The sequence below is a fragment of the Castor canadensis genome, chromosome 3, assembly GCF_047511655.1.
Source record: "Castor canadensis chromosome 3, mCasCan1.hap1v2, whole genome shotgun sequence".
NCBI classification, from domain to species: domain Eukaryota; kingdom Metazoa; phylum Chordata; class Mammalia; order Rodentia; family Castoridae; genus Castor; species Castor canadensis.
The window spans coordinates 89,983,341-89,989,663 of record NC_133388.1 but is presented as its reverse complement, the minus strand read 5'-3'; the positions used below and the strand labels follow the sequence as shown (position 1 = coordinate 89,989,663).

The 6,323-nt window shown below is 41.2% G+C and overlaps 1 long non-coding RNA gene across 1 annotated transcript; it reads left to right on the top strand.

Moving 5' to 3' along the window:
* The first annotated feature begins 558 nt into the window (after positions 1 to 558).
* Positions 559 to 3,244, top strand: LOC141421305 (uncharacterized). The gene is made up of 3 exons (XR_012445909.1): positions 559 to 644; positions 2,162 to 2,388; positions 3,100 to 3,244. It is a non-coding gene; the product is annotated as an uncharacterized lncRNA (long non-coding RNA).
* The last annotated feature ends 3,079 nt before the right edge of the window (positions 3,245 to 6,323 follow it).

The window sequence follows — 6,323 nt, the reverse complement described above, 5'->3', positions numbered from 1 at the left end:
TAGATCAAAACATCTCTCTCTCTCTCTCTCTCTCTCTCTATCTCTCTCTGTGTGTGTTTAGATGTGTTTAGAATGGTTCTTAAGCTACTTTTATAAAGTTAATGTGCACAAATATCTCAAAAGCTATCCAAAGTTCTAATCCCAACCAGGCCTAACTTTTCTCTGCTTTAGGACTAAAGAAAATTTGTGGACAATTGTTGCTGTTTATCGGCTGTACCTGGGTAACCCGAGCCGTAAAAGATGAGGGGACTATGGAGTCTTGCTCAATAGCCACTATAATGAAGATCCTTTCTGCTTTTCATAAACTCCTTTTTCACAGAGAGCATTTGGTCAGAAAAAGCATGCCAAGTATTACGTGTCAAGGTTACATTAGTACAAGGAAGCACAGTTAAAAATCTTTGTTATGTATATTTTAAAATGGGAACAGAGAAGCAGGAGAAGCACATGGTCAGGATAATCTTATTTATATCTGAAGGACATGAAGCCATCTGGGGAACCTTGAGCACTGTTGTTTTTTCTGGTTTGAAGACCTTTTGCTCAGTTCCTTAGAGCTTTCTTACAAGACCAGAAGCCAAATCACACAGGCACGGTCCCACTGCTTGCTCCGACAGACAACAATCTCAATCGGTTTTATTCTATCATGAGTATGACTTACATTTAACTGTTTCTTAATTAGGTTTACTGATCCATATGTTTTTGTAGATTGGTATTAAAAAGATAGTTTAATTTAATATTCTTCCTAAGACTTTTCAAGTACAAGGTTGCTAAGACTTTTATTTAAAACAGTGTTACTTAAACTCAAGTGTTTTACAAAGGTTGTTTTCAGATAAAAATTGATGTCTTAAAGCTTATAAGTTTATATGAGTGTTCATGTGTGTTTGTGTGTGTGTGTGTGTGTGTGTGTGTGTGTGTGTGTTTGTGATTAGGTTGGCTACAGTGCAAAGTTTGCCTAAAAAGTTTTCTGAGGTCAAGATTTAAGGTACTTACATGTATTTAAAGGTAGTTTTCCATTTTATCAAAATAACTGTCAAGGATTTTGGTGCTACAGGCTGATGTAAAATTTTACAAAAACCAAATGAAAGTTGACCCTCCACATGGGATATTGGGATGTATTTCCTATCAATAGTCAAGTCATGACTCTCAATCATTGGGTTTCCTAACTTTTGCTTTCCCCCTTGTCTTTGTTTTTATATTTAATAATTTGAGACATTAATCTTGTTGGCTTATTATTATCTTCTTAGAAAATGTACTTAATTTCCAATTCTTCCCAGTTTACAAGATAACTGCAACCCCCTGGTCCAATGTGAAAACTGACCATGAGTGATGGGTTTCTACCAGCCAAGCTTTCCTTGGTGCAATTTGGATTCTGTACTGGTTATAATAGTTCTGATGTTTTAATAGTTGGGTTGTCATTCAGGTTGAACATTCCATTGAGGAACTCTCATTTAAGAGGAGACTGGCCCTTTGAAGAATGGTAGGAAGTTGGGGACCCCACAACTTTTTTTGCAAAGAGATGTCCACAGAAATCTTTTTAGGCAAACCAGGTGTAAGGGACCTGCAATTGAGACTTCTAACATCTGTTTATTTTATAATCAATGGTTTAACTGACATTGGCTGTTTTATATATATATAATTCTGTTTTATATATATAACATGCAATTAAGCATGAAAACGAGAGCTATTTGAAATTACTGACACTGCCTTCCATTAACATTAGCCAGGTCTAGCAGACCTGCAATTGAGACTTCCAGGATATAAGAGCGTCTCCCTGAAGATCTTGAACTCGATCTTGCTCTCTACCAAAGGGCAACTTTCCTTCTTACCTTTTCTTTTTCCAGATAAGCCCTGAAAAGTGACTCTAATAAGTGTTTATCTGTCAACCAGGACAGACATTCTTAAGTATTAGGGTCATGTCATATTTTCCTTGTAAAGCTTTAAAACAGTTGTCTGCTTACACTTTAGAATTTAAAGGTATTGGCACATACCCTGTGGGACAGACAATTAGATTTAATTTAGGTCAGCCTAAGAACCATTTTTAAAAATAAATCTCTTTGTTTCTTAATTTGGTCAAAGAAGGTCACACTGACACTGACTTTTGATCTGTTTGATGTATGACTTCCCCTCCTCTGTGGAACAAAATCTGACTTTCTGGACTTTCCAGGAGAAGCCCCATCCCACTCCAAGGGACAGTACTGCCAAAGGGCAGAATCTTCAGAGACTCCTATTCAGAGAAAAAGTTTAAGAGGGCACGACACCTGAGCTGTCAGCCTCCTCCAATTTCTCAGAGGAACAAGTAGCATTCAGTAACACAAGTAAGCGCAAAAGGACTACACAAATGAGGGGAGTTCTCCCGATCCAAATGGAGTCAATTATGCCAGACCTCTACAGGTAAGCAAAGCCAAGAGATTTTTAAATAGGGGCTCTTATGCATGTGCTCTAACATATAAGCCTTCTGGGCTTCTGGCACAGGGCAAACTCATGTCTTAGGGCATGTCCTTCTATTTAAACAAAGGAAATGTATCCTTCAATGGTATCTAACTTCTGCCTATGGACAAGCTCCCATGAATAATCCAGATTTCCATGAGAGACCTTAATTTTAACTTTTTTTCTGAGGCACTGTGGTTTGAACCCAGGACCTTACACTTGCTAGACAGATGCTCTACAGTTTGAGCCACTTTGCCAGCAACCTTAGTTTTAATAAACAATAAATCAGACATCTTTTTTTCAAGTGAGTCTCAAGGGAAAGAAATAGGGGAGATGATTTTTCTTTTAGGTAAAATGAATCTTCATTTTTGTACAGAAGTAACTCATTGATATTTAGCTTCTAATTGGAATGGCAACTGCCCCCAGTACACCTGGCCCCTAATGTAGGTATTTCCCCAACTAGTCATCCCTTAACTGCCCACTATAGAGACAGCCCAAAATAGAGGGCCATATAAGAATTAAAAATAGCTAAAGGCAAAGTAAGACTCTGTCACTTTTCAAAATGAAAAGTTAGATTCTCTGTCCTTCCTGTTACATCAGGCAGGGCCCCTTCTGATCTTCCTGTCATTGTTAATGTTTGGATTATACCTTCTAAACCAGATTCATCTCTTCCAGAATGAAATTCCTTAGGATTGAAATCGTGAGGCAACAGGGCTATTGATCTCTGCAAAGGAACAAGACCTCCATGAATAACCCAGAGCTCCATGAGAAACCTTAATTGTAATAAACAATAATCCACACATCCTGTGTTCAAATGAGTCTCAAGGGAAAGAAATAGGAGAGACAATTTCCCCTTTAGGTAAGGTCTGCTGCTTCTTGTCAGATCAAAACAGATACTGAAAATTGACTGCCACCCCTTCAGCAATCCACAAAAAGAATTTCTTGGAATATTGTCTCTCAGGCGGACTTTGAGGCAGGCTAAATTAGGGACTCAGAGAAAAGTATTACATCTTAGATTAATTATGCTTTGGCTCAGGAGTCACACTCACCTGGCTGGGATCCATCATGCCCCTCCCCAGTCACTGATTATTGGCTGGGATTCTCTCTGTTCTCCCTTTTCCATAGGTTATTGCAGATTTTAAAAACTCATGACAAGCAGAAACATGCTCTTGGCTTCTGGCTTCCAATTGGGCCTCACCATGTCTCCCTATGTATTTCCCTTCCTTAATTTTTAATAAATTACATTTACACTCTTGTGTTCTGCTAGGAGTCTTCCACACCAGAATGCATGAACCAAGGTCTTCTGGAAACACCAATGCAGATAACACTTTCAGAACTTCCATGTCAATCACTCTCTGTAGATTGGCCCTGGGCCAAGGCCCTTAAATTTCAATGCAAGTTTGTGCTGATGTATATGTTAATGATCATTCTCAACCCCACTTTCTGAGTTGACACATGTTCACCTCTGAAAGTGAGGCAGGCTAGTAATAGGAAAGGAAATATCACCGAGGGACTCTTTGGTGCCATGCAACTCTCCTTAGTGCATTTCATGTAAAATTCCTTGTTTCAGCCAATGTTCTCCTTTGCAGTGTAAAATTTTCAATTGTAAAACATTAACAGTTGTGAGACCTATTCAATTGTAAATTCATTAGAATTGTAAGTTGCCAAAGACAGGAAGCCTTGGGGGAATTCTGCCTTTGATCACCTCTTGGGTAAAAACCCTCTGCTTAAGACATAAATTTTGGTGGCACCTCATACATGCAATTAAAATAGCTGGGTATTAACATTAAGTGCATGCACAGTGCCCTGTGTTGTGTAAGACCTTGTTATTCAAGTCCTAGTCCATCCTGCAAAGACTGTCCAGATTTTCCCACCATTTACCCTTTCAGTTTATAAAGGTCCTTTAACAGAGAGATGGGGTTTTAATGCCATCTGGCTAGAGCCCACTGCTTTCTCTTGCAGTGCCTTTCTCTCACTTTCAATAGACTTTGCTATTATTTTCACTACATTTTATATCCTACCTGAATTCTTCTCTAATGGTATGCAAGTACCTAAGGGTCTTCTGACCAGTCTTCAGAAACCCTCTGAGGCAGGCTAAAATTAGGGCAAGTTTGGGACTCATAGAAACTTAATATTACATTTCAGATGGACCACATTCTGGCTCAGTGACCATCCTCACCTGCCCTGGAAACCACCCATGTCCCCCTCAATCATTGATTATTGGATAAAAATCACCTGGTGAAGAGGAAGATAGCCTTGAAACAGAGCTGTAAAGCATGCCAGAGATGTAGAGCATGAGGAATTGCCCATTAAAGCCATGCAAAAAGTTCAGGACTGAGATAAAGGGCACCATGCAGAGGTACCCATCCCCCCTTCTTTTGTTTCCACTTGTAAAAAATTTTCCAAAGCAAGTCTACCCTGATGACCTTATCTAAACAACCTTAGGTCTCTAACTCACTACTAGCACCAGTTAACCTAAACAACCTTAGGTCTCTAAGTCACTCTTAGGTCTCTAGCTCAACCTTAGGTCTCCAACTCACTGTTAGCCCCAATAACCTGAGCACATTTTTGTAATTTGATGCCCTATACTGCCTTTTAAATATCCTGTGAATCCTTTGCTCAGGGCTCAGACACAGTATATGTCAGGCCTGCCAGCGTAAAATAAAATCTGAGTTCTCCACTCCTCCAAGTGTCACTTGGTTGTCAGTCTGTCAAAATATTCCCCCAACATTTTGGAGGCCACATTGAGATCCCAACCAACTGGCCCCTTGAGCCACTGGCCAGCAGCTGGACTGCATCAGAGTAGGGACAGACACGGGATCAAATGTGGTGGCATGCCACCCAATGATACTCCGGGTCCTCCTTTGCCCTGGTGCTCCAACTCTCTGAGCAGTCTTGGCCCGGTTTGGACTCCAAGGAGAAGTGGACCAACTATTCGTCTGGACTCAGTTACGCCACCCCTGGGAAATCAGTCCTAAGTCAGGTCCCATCCCACTAGATGGAAGGGGAGCTTGATCCACTCCTAGGAACCTCCAAGAGGAGTTCCACAGGTCAGGAAATTCTCCAGGAATGGGGAAGAAAACGGTGATAACTTCGGTGTGAGTGTGTGTGAGTGAGCAGCCTGATTCATCCTTATTTCAGGCTTGATTTTGTGGCCCCACAGCTGAAAAGCTACAGGGTCCAAGTGCTTCTGTTCTGAGGTACCATGGTGAACCTCATATGGCTTAGGGCAGCGTCAGGGGGACCCCTGATCTAGAGTTAAAAGGCTGACCCTGCCATCAATGCTAAGAGGCACCAAAGTTCCTTCATAATACGGCCAGAGACACCTGATTGGCCTCTTCTGCTGAAGGGGTACCCACCCTTGCTTGTCTTTGCACCACTGATGCAAAGGGGGAATACATAGGATGGAAATAGGGATACTTCTAATTGGCATGGCTGGAAATTCCTTAAGACACACACACCTAGTGTTTATGCTTAAACATTTTAAGAAGGGATTATCAGGGAATTATGGGATTAAAATGTCTCCTGGAATGCTTTGCACACTATGTGAGTCAGAATGTCCCATTTTTGGGGTCGACTGACCCCCTGAAGGCACTCTAGATTTGCCCATGGTCAGAGCCATTTATCAGATGGTAATAGGAAATCCTGGGTACCCTGACCAGTTTCCTTATATTGACTCCTGGCTCCAGTTGGCTCAGATCATGTCCTCTTGAGTCCAATTCTGCACTAATAAAAAGGGAAAGAGAAGAGTTTGCATGGCCCAGGCAAAAAAAGCCTAAAGACCAGAAGCTGACCAAACCTGTTCTGCAAGGAGATCCAGAAGATGAGATGGCAGTGCCCCTGCCGTACATTCCCAGTGCACTTCCATCATTACAGCAGCCAGTGCCACCTTTCCCAGA